Here is a 13,971-nt window from a genome sequence, read left to right as displayed (position 1 = left end):
GCATAGTACCCTGATCTAAAACTCTGGAGCATGTTATCAGGTGCAAGGGAGGGGCTTCACTGAGTATAAGGATGAAAATATACACATAAAGTTTGAAGACATGGAAATGACGGTAGGAAGTAAAATGGGAGTAAGAGAAATTAAGTTTCCTACTCCCAAGGTTCAGGAGGCCTCTAGAGTGGAAGGGGACATAATGGAGTTGGGTTGCTGGTACATTGAATGGGGTAAAAACATCAAGTAATAAAAAACCCGTGGAGGGAGGGTAGCCAATTGGGGAAAATTATATCATGGAACTTGGCGGGGCTAGGAAAATCTTGTTACAAGCTCAAATCATTGGTTGACTGAAACCCCATGATCATCTGTCTCCAAGAGACGTGGGCGACGGAAGAGTTCCAGCTAATGAATTATTATGTGTATTGCAGTATAGCAAAAAAATCCTCAAAAGGGCACGCAAGTGGAGGCCTAGCTATTTTACTTAGTTGCAATATAGCATTGGACCCTGTGATATATAAACACCCCTCAAATTGCTGTATTTGTGCAAAACTGAAATTAGAAAATGATAACCTAGGACATGCAAAGGTTTTGTTTCTGGTAAATGTGTACATTCCCGCAGAGAGGGCATCTAACCCACTGGTTGACTCCATCTGCAGTTTCGTGCAAACTTTAAGTAATACGGAAGAAAATGCACGCATATTGATGGTAGGAGATTTTAACGCTAAGTTAAATAACAGTGCTGTTATGTCCTTCTCTAATACAGATTTGGAGGAGGTGTGGGCTATTCCAGAGTCTGTACTTCCGGCCCAGTCAAAATCCGATAAACGTGGCCTTTCTCTCTTGTAAAATCTTAGGAATCTTGACCTAGTACTTTTAAATGGTAGATTTCCTGAGGATTCGCCTGCATCTTATACTTTGAATGGAACTTATGGTCAGTCCCTTATTGATTACATGGCAATTTCCATTGAATTGTTCAGTGTGTGTACTCAGTTTAAGGTGCTCCCCTCTAAGATGAGTGACCATAACATTCTAGAGGTAAAGATGGTTACAAATATTGAGAAGCCTGAACTCTGGAACCAGAGGAAGGAAAATGTCACCTATTCTCGAAATAATGGCCGTACTTATTGGTCATATAAGGCACTTCCAAACTTCCAGAGGATATTTAAGAACATAGCATTTAGGCCAAGCCCGGAGACTCCGGTCGTGAGATATAAGAGAGTTTTGGCAGCAATTAGAAAATTGAGGAGAAATAAACAAGATATGAGAACCTCTTGTATAGCATTAATTCCATGGGAAATCAAAAAACTTAATAAGGAGATTAATGGGTTGATCAGACTCCAATTTAGAGCTCCTAGCTTAAAAAACTCAGAGAGAGATATATAGATTAAAACAGGTACGGAAAAGAAAAATAGCATCAGATCGGAGGAAAGCTGAAGATGAAAAATGGATAACCCTTCGTGAAGTGACCTTATCCGGGGATACTAGAAAGTATTGGGCATTGATAGCGAAGTTTTGTGATGGTAGAGAAAAAACACAACCCATTTTAATCTCCGAATCTGAATGGTCTACTTATATTTCCCAACTGTATGCTCCTGATCAATTAGCAGATCAGTCTGAGGGGGTTCTTAAGAACTCAGAATTGGGGGTTGATGTAGGAGAACCAACAGAATCGGAAATTGTAGGTTACATTAAGGGGTCAAGATACTCTGGGGCAATGCGTCCAGATGATGTTCCAGTAGCCATAATAAAACAGGATCGTGAAGATTGGTCAAAATTTTTATATCCGTTGTTTGCTCATTGCTATGACACTGGGAACATCCCGTATTCCTGGAAGGGAAGTATATTGGTCCCGTTATATAAGAAGGGCCCAAGAAATTCCCCGGCCAGTTTCAGACAAATCTCCCTTTTAGACGCAACGAGGAAACTGTTTGCGAAGAGTATCCTGGGCCACTTGCAAGAGTGGGCATTCGGAAATAATTACATACCTCTGGAACAAACAGGATTCCGTAAGAATAGTGGTACCCTGGATAACATTTCTGTCCTACAAACGTTAATTGAAAAATATCCTGTGGGCCGAGGGGTCCCGTTGTATACTGCCTTTATAGATTTCTCCACAGCGTTCGATAGGGTAGATAGGGGGACGCTGTGGAGGAAATTGGTTACAATGGGGATACCAGGGAACCTTTTAAGATTAATAATTGCACTCCATTCCTTGACGTGGACAAAAGTCTTGTTGGGGGGATCTCAAGGCCTATCAAGGAAAATATGTACTTACAACGGGCTGAAGCAGGGGTGCCTTTTGGACCCTTAACTCTTTTCTATCTATATCAATGATCTGCCGAGTCGGGTAGGACGGAGTAAAGGGGACCCTCCCCAAATAGGTAACCTTAAACTTAGTTGTCTGTTGTATGCAGATGATGCAATAATAATGGACTTAACTCCAATTGGGCTGCAGAGAAGATTGATAGAGCTGGTTAAGTACACAGAAGAGCACTTTTTAAAAATAAATATTTTAAAGAGCAAAGTTATTATTTTTAGTTATCAAGGGTGCAAGGTTAGAAAAAATCTGAGTTGGTTCCTGGGAAGGGAAAAACTGGAAGTTGTGAAATTTTATCGATATTTAGGAAAAATATGTTCAGACAGGTGCTCTGTTAGCAGACATTTGGACCATTGTAAAGGGAAAGCAATTTCACAAGCTTCGGCAATTAATCACCTGTATATGCAATGTGGGAAAAGACACTTTTCCCACATCATTTCGGTTTACAAAATAAAAATCCCACCGACTTTGAATTATGCTAGTGAAACAGTAGATGAGTGTGAATGGGCCAAATTTGAGAAAGTGGAAGGAAAGATTTGGCGCCAAATATGTAATTTGAATTATGCTGTGCCAATCGCGGCACTTAGGCTCGAATTTGGCCTTCTCTCGACATACGTGTTATCAATGGCTGCCTGTTTAAGGTGGTGTAATGCTTTGATAAATGGCCCCGATAATTTATTGAGGGCAGCACTGCACAGGGAAATATTTGTTAACATGATGGGGAAAAGCGCTATTTCTAGAAACTATTTAAAGGCTTTGAGTTTGTTCGGTTTAGATAAGAAAGGGCAGCAGCTTTATGTAAATCCTCATTAAAGCATATTATTAAAAAGTCAATATATGTGGTTTCTCGCAAAAGAGATATGATACTATATTCATTGAATGGAAGGATGGACTGCATTGCTGGGAGTTCTATTGTTCTATTGTTAAAAACCCCCAACCGTATGTTCTTTGAAACCTGGAACACGGAGTTCGTAGCTTTGATTCTCATATCTCACACTGCCTAATACAACCCAAGGTTGTTTCACCCTTCACCCACCACCACAAGTAGGAGAGTAGGAGAGGGCCTCTATCTATTAAGAAAGGTATGCACTAATATGAACAGTCTACTCATTAGTGAAGCAAAACCCAACACTAAAGAAACGAAACATAACAGAGGCCTTTTCTCAAAAATAGCAAAGGATTCATTTCAATCATAATTCAAAATGGCGCCAGAATAGAAAATGGTGCCGCGAATACTAACTTACATAGGGCAATGGGCTAACATGAATATTTCTATTCTCACAGACCCTTTCTTTTAGAAAGAGCTAAAACATTTTCGGACACCAACAGGAAAAATAAAAAACTAGGAAAACAGGAGACCATGAATAAAACTTCTTATGAGCATTCCATATTCTCAGTATCAGGAAAAGATACTGTAAGGAGGGAAGGAGTCTCAATAACGCCCTCATCTATGTTCATGAGGTCGTCTATTTCTTTCATTATCATAATTGCAGCGTTGGTATCATGAATCGATATTTTCCTTTATGGGGTGAGAATGGTGGTGCAATAAGAGCAACAGAAAGGAAGGATTTGAATAAGGGCGCAATACAGCTCCAATATCACAATAATGTAACTAACTTTTTCAAAAATCCAGCCCCAACTACCGAAAAGAGACCAACTCCAATTTCCACTTTCCAATCCCTTGACATTCTCTAGGATGTCTAATATGTTTTTGGTAATATTTTTTTCTATATTTTTGATCCCGACTACACACTGGTCTCCAACTACTACGCATACACCACCACTCTTAGCTAAGATGAAATCAACAGTGTACCTAGTCTGTTCGGTATATATTCACATACTTTTCAACTGAGTGGTGAAGTTGTGTAAAGCTGCCACTGTAGTATTAGATAAAATTCGTAACTTGCACCTAAAATATTCTCTAGTTTTTTCACCCCGGGCCATAGAGGTACCACCCAAAGTGAAAATGGAAGAAAGGATGTATCCAAAAGTGATCCTATAACTATAGTCATTGATCTCTATATTCGTCACTTCCTCACAAAATTCCTTGGTCAAAATCCTCTTAACTAACCCTGGGCGAAGTTCATGTAGCCGCGATATGCGAGGCTACGCAAAGTTGCACAAAAATTCCGCAAAGCTATGCGTAGCTACGCGAGCATGCAGAGTTGCTTGTTTCCCACGCTCGCGTGTGCTTGCGTATGCTCGCGTGATGTTTTTGATGTTCAGCAACGTGGATGACGTGTTCTGACGAAATGTCGCGTGAACTGCACCACGCGGTCACCAATGGGCTCAGCCATCTTGTTTTCCTACCTTTTGTATGGTTCTGGGGTCTGTTTTTCAATCCCTCTCCAATATTTTCGATCCTTTGTTTTTTACACAGTTTTTGTGTATTTTTTTATTTATTATCTATCCCTCGCTGTCCCTAAGTCTTTATTTTGCATTTCATTTCTACTTTTACTTAGTTTTTTTATTGTCTACTGTTTTATATTACTTCCTTCTTTACTCTCCTACTTCTTCCCCTAACTTTATTTTGTCCTGCTAGATTTTCTTTTCAGCACCCAGCCCACCCCAGTACCATGGCTAAGGGAAAGGGTACTGGCTCCAAGGGTAAGGCGCCAGTGCCAAAGAGCCTCCTGCCTTGTGGCAGACTGTGCCCACCAGGGGTGCAGGCCCGGTCCCCTTTCGGCGAGGCGGAGGTGGCCGCCCTTGTTTTTTTTGTGCAGCGCCAACTCCCATTGACCTTGGCAACAGGCCTGGCTCGGGTTACACTACCCAGGAGCGTCACCGCTGGTGGGCAAGGGTGCGCTAGGGACTGTTTCACTGCTCTGGGGTCCGGCATATCCATTACCAGCTGACCCACCGGTGGTCAGATGTGTTGGACCGGGAGCAGGACCTGCTGGACCTGCTAGGCGTCGGGGTCGTGAGGCTTGGTGAGTCGCTAATACCAGTTGTATTGTGTGTTCTCTAGACTGTGTTACTGTTATTGCAAATATAGTTGTTTCCAAATAGCAAGAATGCTGCTGCTTACATTGTAGGTGAATTAAGTTTAAGAATCTTCTGTGATTGTTATTCTTCTAGACACAGGTGCTCGGCGCTACTAATCTTACTTGTTGTTTTCAACTTTACTTTGTGCTCGCTTGGGCTGATTATGTAAGAGTTTACTTTAGAGAACTTAAGTTAGGTAATGCTAGAGAGACTCTAGTCCTTCCTTTGTCTTCCTGTCACTAGGATAGTGGTGGATAGGTAGTTTAGTTGCTTAGGGGTCTATTAGGATGGCGGGTGGACTCCAGTCTGCCCGCCACCCTAGCGGTGCTGGGACCGGCTAAGCTTGCCCAGTTGGCCACTCTTTGTTTAAAACGTTTTATTAAAACTCAGATTCACCAATAGCTCTAGCCACTGAGTCCAGCCTTTGGGTTGGTCTCTTCTAGTCTTCTGAATCTTGAGAGGCTTTTCGACAATTTCCACCAACAAAATGCTCAACCAGATATTTTACTATTTTTGATAGGATAGGACATACTACTACTAGTAGTGTTTACTCTACTCTAGTACCTGATTTGTAGCGATGTATGTGGTATATGTATGTATTTTAACTTTTTATTTAATCTTGCTAGTGAAAAATAGGGGGAGGTGTATATGGCATCTAAAAAATGTGTAATGTTTTTTCTACGTGTACCGACCATGACCACCAGTTCCGGGGGCCAGCAGCGGGGCAGGCGATGCCAGCCAGGAGGGAGCAGTGGATGCGGCAGTTGCCACAGGGGTGGGTGAGCCAGCAGCAGTGGCAGGCATTGGTAAGTTATACTTATATTCCTTACTTATTGACAATAGTTACACGCTCGCTGCAAGGGTGTTGTGTAAGTTGAGAGAGACTAAGTTGTTGTGAACAATGGTTGAAAAAGACACCCTTTCCTAAGCATTAGAGCAATACCTTTAGCGGCGGGAGTAGTTGAATAACTAATGGCCCCCTCTATCTGACTTCAATTTAGATGTGAAAGTTTTATGGAGAAGACTAAGAGTCAGATCAGATGACCTTGATGGATGGGTTGAACGAAAAGGGAAAGCAGAATGGAAGGAGGAAGGATGGACTAGATGTAATATATATGATTTGCAGAGAAGGATGCATGGGGTACATGCATAGGTGGCTGATAGGAATCGGTTGTATGTCAGCACAACGCAGGCTATTACCATGCGTGCCATTACAACGACTTGCGCTGTAAGCGCTGGATAGTGTAATAGTTTAATTTTCTATTCCAACTCCAGCCCATGTTACAGTAGGGAAGGTGTTGGAATAGAAAATTAAACTATTCCTTGTCCAACAGCGCCCTCCAGCGCAAGTCGTTGAAACGACTTGCGTTGTAAAAGCATCGTAGTAATGACAGCGCGTGGTAATGCCCGCGTTGTAAAGGCTGTTCCCCATAGGAATCAAATGCATGGGTGGTTGAAGGATGGGTGGAAAGTGAAAGAAAACATGCCTGCCTGGATGGGTGAAACTGTATGGGTGGATAGCAAGAATCCTCTGGGGTGTTTCATGGGTCACACTCAAAGGCAAGCAAAGAAGGAAGGACGCATGGGTGGTTGTATAAAAGAAAATGTTTGTTGTTGGTGAAACAAACTAAGGTTTGTTGAGAGATTAAAAAGAATGATAGACATGTTTACTTTGAATGGAGGGATGCGTGGGCGGTTTTCATCATAGATAGCATAGGTGGAGACTGTCACTGGATGAAGAGTCTTTGAAGAGAGTGTAAAAGAAAAAGAAACCGTGCCAGAGTAGCAAAGCCAAGGAGAATAGACGTTGTATTTTCAGAATACTCCCTTGACTCACAGTAGTTTGCAAGCACAGCATATATATTGTGTATGTATGTTGTTATCTAGCACCTCCCTCCAACTCCGAGTCCCACTCCCTACCTATGTACATTTATTTTTTACTATGTCAGCCTGCCATGGGTGGCCTATCGGCTGCATGGTTACACAATCAATCAAAACAAAGTACCTCTTATCGTCCCATATAGAAGTAATGATCATTTGGATCAGATATCATCTGCCTTGTTGTAGTATAGTAGTCAGGGCAGGATGAAAGTGAAATTGAGAAGTTGCCCTTGTTGTAACAGAGTTTGGCCAGTGCCACCCATAATAGAAAAATAAGATGATTGTGTAGTAGTCAGCTTCCCCACATGTCAGACAGTAGTAAATAAAACTAAAGTGAGCCTGCGTCACAACGAGTATGTGTCTTGGGTGCAATCTGGCATACCGGCTACAACAGGTTACTTAATTTAGCTAAACAAGAGAGAAGAAGAAGACTGGTGAACTCGAGTGAGTTCATAGTGCTAGTATAATGCCTGAAACTTCCACAAATGTTAGAGGCCGAGGAAGTGGGAGGATAGACACCACACATGTTATGTTCTCTGCTTGCTAGTGCTACTGTGCCACTATGATTACTATAAATAGCTACTCCTTCTAAACCAAAATCATCTAAACTGGACAGGAAGGAGTTGGCAGCCATAGCCCGATGCCAAAAGCTGGAGGCCATCTGTACAGAATACCGGCGGCTGGTGGTTCTGGCAGAGGAGGAGGAGGAGGAGGTGGCAGCAGCTGCATCCTCCTCCAATGCCTCGGGCGCCAGCCAGGCCCCTCAAGTGGCAAAGTGCCACAGTCTGGCAGCTGCCCGCCGTACTTCATCAAAAACTGCTGCCCCTCTGTGGATGCAATTGTCAATCTTTTAAGCGCTGCATGCTCCTCCAAATGGCGCCCCTAGAGGAGCAGGTAAAGAACTAATGCAGAAGGTCCTGGCGGTTAACCGGTGAATGCGAGCCCGCCGATAGAGAGATCCCGTTGGATTGCCCCTTTTTTATTCCTTTCTTTGGTGGGTGGGCATTGGGCTCACGCTGGGGAAATATTGGGATTATATCTATGGACAATTTAATTTTTGAACGGACATTGGTTGGACTGTAATTTTTGGACATTGGTTGGGGTTGGGGAGAGTGGTGGGTCAGGTGGTGTGGGATTATTTTTTGCATAGTTTATTTTTGTTAGAGGATTAAATTATATTTATACTTAAACTTTACATATGGTGTTTTGTAGGGGGGATACACTTTTATGTCACACGGTTTCCTTTGCTGCTGCAGGGTCGCAGCCAGTGTTTGATTTAAAAAATCTGCCGGTTTTTTGAAACACACAAACAGATAGATGCAGTTACCTCACTGAGTGACTTGTCCTACTAGTACTATTAGTCTCTCCTCCTAGTCTAATGCATTTTGCAACTGGTCTCAAGGGTGTGGGTGTGTGAATTAATGAATATGTTCCATTATTAATTATGCCTCCCCAAACTTCTTTTCTTACCTGTGATTGATGTTTAAACTTAGGCACAGCGATGGCAGCATGGTGATGATGCTTCGGTTTTCCAAGATGCCATGGTTGTGGTGGTAGTAATAGACACTGGCAGTAGCATTTGCAAAAAAAGAAAATGAGACAGTCAGTTGCCTGAAAGAGACTCTGGAAGGAGTAGTAGAACGAAGTACAGTACAGTACACAAGAATACTGCCAAACAATAAACCATAATAATGCTGATTAGCAATGCTAAAGTAAAATAAAACATAATGGTGGCGGGGATAGCCTAGTACAACAACAAGTTACAAACTGTAGTTGTGTCGAGTCACTCGACACAAGTGTAACCTTTAGTGCTGTAAAAGCAGTAATATGAATCCATTTGATGCCGGCAATTAATTATGATTGATTATGTTCCTTTGGATAAAAAATTTACTTACAAATATACTGAGCATGGGTGGGCAAGCAGAAGAAGAAGAAGAATATCCTCGCCATATCTTCAAATTGAATTAGTGTTGCTTTCACCACATCCACCCCAGCAAGTGTGTGATCAATTATTGGTGTAAATTTAATTTAGTCACTCCTCAATATAAATCACACAGCCCGGGAGAAGAGGGTTAGGGTTTGATGACTGGTTGGAAAGGGGTATTTGAGGGAAAGGTTTAACAAAGACAAATAGTACACATGGACAACAATAACACACAAGCACACAATTTTGGCAGACGACCATCATATTCATAAATCTTTTAAGGGAGAAAAAAGAAATGCATGCATGATGATGACCTGATGGTTAATGATAAGTAATACTTAATAACTAAACTAGTAGACAGTACCGGGCAGCAGTATATTATTAATTATTATTATCCTATTTGCTTTGACTGTCTGCCCTCATAGTGAGAAACCCAAATGACATACATTTTATATTCTGTTGTACCGGGCTTTATTTTAAAGATAGCAAAGAAAATTAATAAATAGCTGTAGGGATCAATAAACAAAGAGCAACAATACCAACAGTGATTGAAGAGAAAAAATGAATCAAATTATTTAAAAGATGATGATACTAAAGTTACTGTATGATCCTGGTCAAATTGGGGAGCTGCATCTCGGCATTCCTCTTGGTCCTCCCTCCCATGGACGCTGGGTCCATCAATCTTGGGTGTCACTGCCTGCCTGGTGGATTGGTAGGTGAGTGTGAGTTGTTTTTTTCTGTTTAGCACAGGGTAAAGGCTGGCCTGTATGTGTGGATAGAAAAACAAAAGGGATATTGAAAAATCAAGGAGGAAAAAAAAGCATAAATTACGGAGGAGTGCAAAGACTTTCACAGCGGGCAGGGCTAAATCATGTCTACTCTGTTGTCTGTTTCCAGCATTAACCTACAACAGCAACAGGACAGAGCAGGCCCACGGTGCCCACCCAACCTCCACTTAGCTTAGATTTTGAGTGAGCCAGACAAAGCACACATGTACAGCAACATAGCATTTACCAAAGTAAGTAACTAAATCAATGCACAGCTTTCAGTCATACCACTACTACAGCCGTGAGACTTGTGACTCTACTCTACCACTACACAGACATGTAGGTCTGCTGTAGTTGTTCTTGACTTGTTTACCTTTTATGCCACTCATGAAAAATGTTATTCCTACAATCACCTCCCATCCTACTGACTGACAGCGAAGATGCCATGTCACTGTGGTAATCATGAAGGTATTGTCCAACTCAGTCTGCAGTGTACCGAGTGAGTCCAGATTCCATATTCAAAAATGCAATGGATCGGCCTGCAGTAGAAGTACAATTTTGTTATTGAACAACAAGAAGGGAAACATTGACTTGAGTCACTTTTAGTGTATAGATTAAATACAATAACACTTTAGCTTCACTCCATGCACAACAAACAACAATACCACAAACACCAATCACTCAGAGTCAGCGTCCAATGCATTCCATTCATTACCTGTTGCTTCTCATCTTAAGTAAAGGGGCAGTCTCTCTCGGCTTGAAAAGGTGGATAGCTATAGTCATCATGTTCCACTTCTTTTGGAGGGACTCAACGAGGCAACATTTCTTGTACTATTCTATTCTCCATCCAATCATCTGGTTTGAGGGAAATGGATTTAGGGTGAGTCAGGAGGAAGATGGAGCAGGACTCGGAGGAGTGGACTTTAATACACACAGCTGCAACTCCAATATGGCAATAAAAAGAGAAGTCGGTGGTGATGGATTTGTTGTGATTCGAACCAGAAAGACAGAGACACACACAAATAATAAGAGTAAATAAGGAATTAAGAAAGTAACAATTTGAAAGCCTAGTTGTCAGGGAAGTATAGCTTGTCCTCAAACTCTAGTGCTTCAACCAGAAGTAGGTAATCATCTAACATACTACTTCTATCACCTAAGTCGCTGGTCTCATCTTCCTACTGTGATTCACATATTTTGTAATTCGGTGGTATAAAGTGCTGATTAATTTTGATCATGGTTAACCTCTCCACGTTTTTGGGTGAGAGACTGGTTCTTTTCACTGTAAAAATGGTACCAGCCGCACTGAAAATGTACTCAGAAGAGACACTTGCGACAGGGCCAGCCAGAATAGTTTATTGCCAGCCTCCTGAGCACTGGCCAGTGGCGTATTTTCCCATACCAATACACCAATGGATTTTGATCAATGAAGACCTCTGTTGGGTCATCCAGATAGGCCTGGACCATTTGCACAATGCTCAGGGGTGCTCCGCTGTGCTGGGCCTCTTTTGCCTTAGCATCAGCCTGGACCTAACAAGCCCTTGCTGTAGATACCAATCCTGTGCCGATTTTACTGGAGCTGATGATCCTGTCTTTGCTGTTGTTGATGAATGCTGTGAGCCAAATGTGCTGCCCTCTGGCTCTGAAGTTGACCTTAACACCAGATTCCCTGCTTCAGTACTTGTTTTGGGTTGGAGTAGTGAGCATTTAATTAACAGCCCTTCATATCCTAAGTCACTGGCTGCCTTAGCTATCCTAGTTTTGTACTGGGCAAAATCCACTTCTGAAAAAGGAATGAATGTCTTTGTGTTCAGTGCTGATTTGTACCGTGGATCCAGAATTGTGGCAAAGATGTAATGTTTTTCAGACACAATGCTAGTTTGCACTCGTGTAGCTAAGCGAAGGGCTAAGCTCGCCACACCTTTGTACGATTCAGACACTGCCTTCATCTGTTCCTCTAGCATGTGCAACAATGGGATAGCTTGGCCCATAGTACAGTCCTCCTTGCTGACTTCACGTGTGAAAAGCTCGAAAGGAAGTAGCATCTCTGTCAGGCATTTAACTAGCCTCTATTGGTCCATCTCAACGGTCATGCCTTTCACAGTAGCACAAGCATCCCCTAGTCTTTGCATGACATAGTCATTGATTGGTCTGTACTGATCAAACAGATGAACAAGCATGTAATAAGTTGAGTTCCAGCGTGTTGGCACCTCCTGGATGTGTGATTTGACTGGCATTCTATGCTCACGTTGAATGATCCTCAGTAGCTTCCGGGCTTAAAAAGAATGGCAGAAATGTGTGCATATTCTCCTGCAGGTGGTCAGTAAGTTGCTGACTCAGTCTTTTTTTTCAGAAAGTCTTGAACAATGATGTTGATGCAGTGTGCTAAACACAGGACCATGAAATAGCCACCAGTGTGCATGGCCTTAACTATATTACACCCATTGTCCATGGAAACAAAACCAATTTTAGGCCCTCTTGGGTGCAGCCATTCAAAGACCTTGCTGTTAAACTCTTCCAAAATGTGTTCAGCAGTATGAGATTTGTCCATGGTGAACATGGCTACAGTTGCATGCTTACGAGTGGCATTAAAAATCTCAGCAGTGTCAGCAACACCCATATTTTCTCTAACCCCCACAAAAGAGATCCAGTGTGCAGTGATGCACATGTAATCAGTGGCTTGGCAACTGGTCCACATGTCTGTTGTCAGGTGGATATTGTGAACAGCACTCTGCTGCAAAGCTTGTCCAAGCAATTCCAGCACGTCGTGATGCAGTGCTGAAACAGCAATTGTGGCGAAATAGGACTGGTTGGGAACCTTCCATTTTGGGCAGATGGCTGTCACAAATTCCAGAAAACCCACCCCTTCCACAAAAGAAAAAGGGAAAAAGTCCAGCGCTTACATTTTCGCCAGCTTCGCAATGTACAAAGGTGCCGTTGGGTGGTTGCGATCGTACTGTCCCTCCGACCTAAATATTTTGACAATGGTAGTCTGGATTCTTTTCCTTTCTGGTGCTGCTGATGCAGGTGACTTCTTGAACCCAGTTAGGCTCAATGACGCACTTTTTCTCATTGCGGTACTCTGTTGCCTTGGTTTCTCAGCCTGACTCTTACTACGGTGCCACTCAGATGTTGCTGAGGCTGATATGGATGTGGACAGTACCTCTGCACTGCTGGTATCAGGGCTACTTTGTGTACCAGAGAAAATGTCTCCCTCTTGTTCACCTTCCACCGTGATCAAATCTTCTTCTGCTTCTTCATCCCCACCAACAGCAATGTGTGCACTTTTGTGGCCTCTAAGATGCGCCTCCCACTGGATCAAGTGGTGTTTATTCAGATGGGTTATTTAAACCCCTGTACCATAGTTTGTACCAAGCTCACCCCGACTAACACCATGTTGACAAATTGAGCATGAAGCAACGTTCTCCTTCTTACTGCTAACTGAAAAGAAGTCCCAAACTGGGGAGGTGAACTTTCTTGCACTGCTGGAGGGGCCACTTACAATTCCGGATGAACTGGGGGTGTACCTGGAATTTGACTCTGTGCCGTGCCAGTAACACTACCTACTGAGGTGGTGGTTGTGCTGGATGTAGATCTCTGCCGGGTCTTTTCAAATGCAAATATGGATGCTGGAGGTCATTTTGGTTTTACCTGTGTTGGTGGTATCCATGCCACATCCCTCACAGCAACTTGGAAATGGGGTAATAATGTCGGTCTCCATCTCCACTTGGGTGGGAGTGATGTACATGATGCCTGGCTCGTCATCATCCTCCAGTTCTACATCTACCTCCATAACTCTAAGGCTTCCCTTTCCATAGCCTTGCTGCGTGGTGTGCCATACTCTCAGACTGAGCTGGTGGCTTCCAAGTGGCATCAAGATCATCAGAAGGGGGGCTTGAAGAAGAAGTTGATGGACTAACCCTCCTTTTCCTTGCTGGGGATCTGGAAGACAATGGATCTTCTGAAAGAGTGGCTCGCTCTATTTCCTCTGCAGGAAGCTAAATTGAACTGCTCCTACTTCGGGAGGAACAACCACTATTGTGGGCGGTGGTTGCGGCTGCTGTTGCGGCTGTTATTGCGGCTGTTGTTGCCCACTTATCTGCTGA

At 42.8% G+C, this 13,971-nt stretch overlaps 1 protein-coding gene across 4 annotated transcripts in view; it reads left to right on the top strand.

Annotated features, from left to right (window-relative positions):
* LOC144791749 (disintegrin and metalloproteinase domain-containing protein 28-like) overlaps window positions 1–13,971 on the top strand; it is a 3,662,699-nt gene that overhangs the window by 2,424,827 nt on the left and 1,223,901 nt on the right. The window lies entirely within an intron of this gene.

This window comes from Lissotriton helveticus, chromosome 11 (genome assembly GCF_964261635.1).
Source record: "Lissotriton helveticus chromosome 11, aLisHel1.1, whole genome shotgun sequence".
NCBI lineage: Eukaryota > Metazoa > Chordata > Amphibia > Caudata > Salamandridae > Lissotriton > Lissotriton helveticus.
The sequence above is the reverse complement of the archived record's forward strand: the minus strand, read 5'-3'. Positions and strand labels throughout refer to the sequence as shown.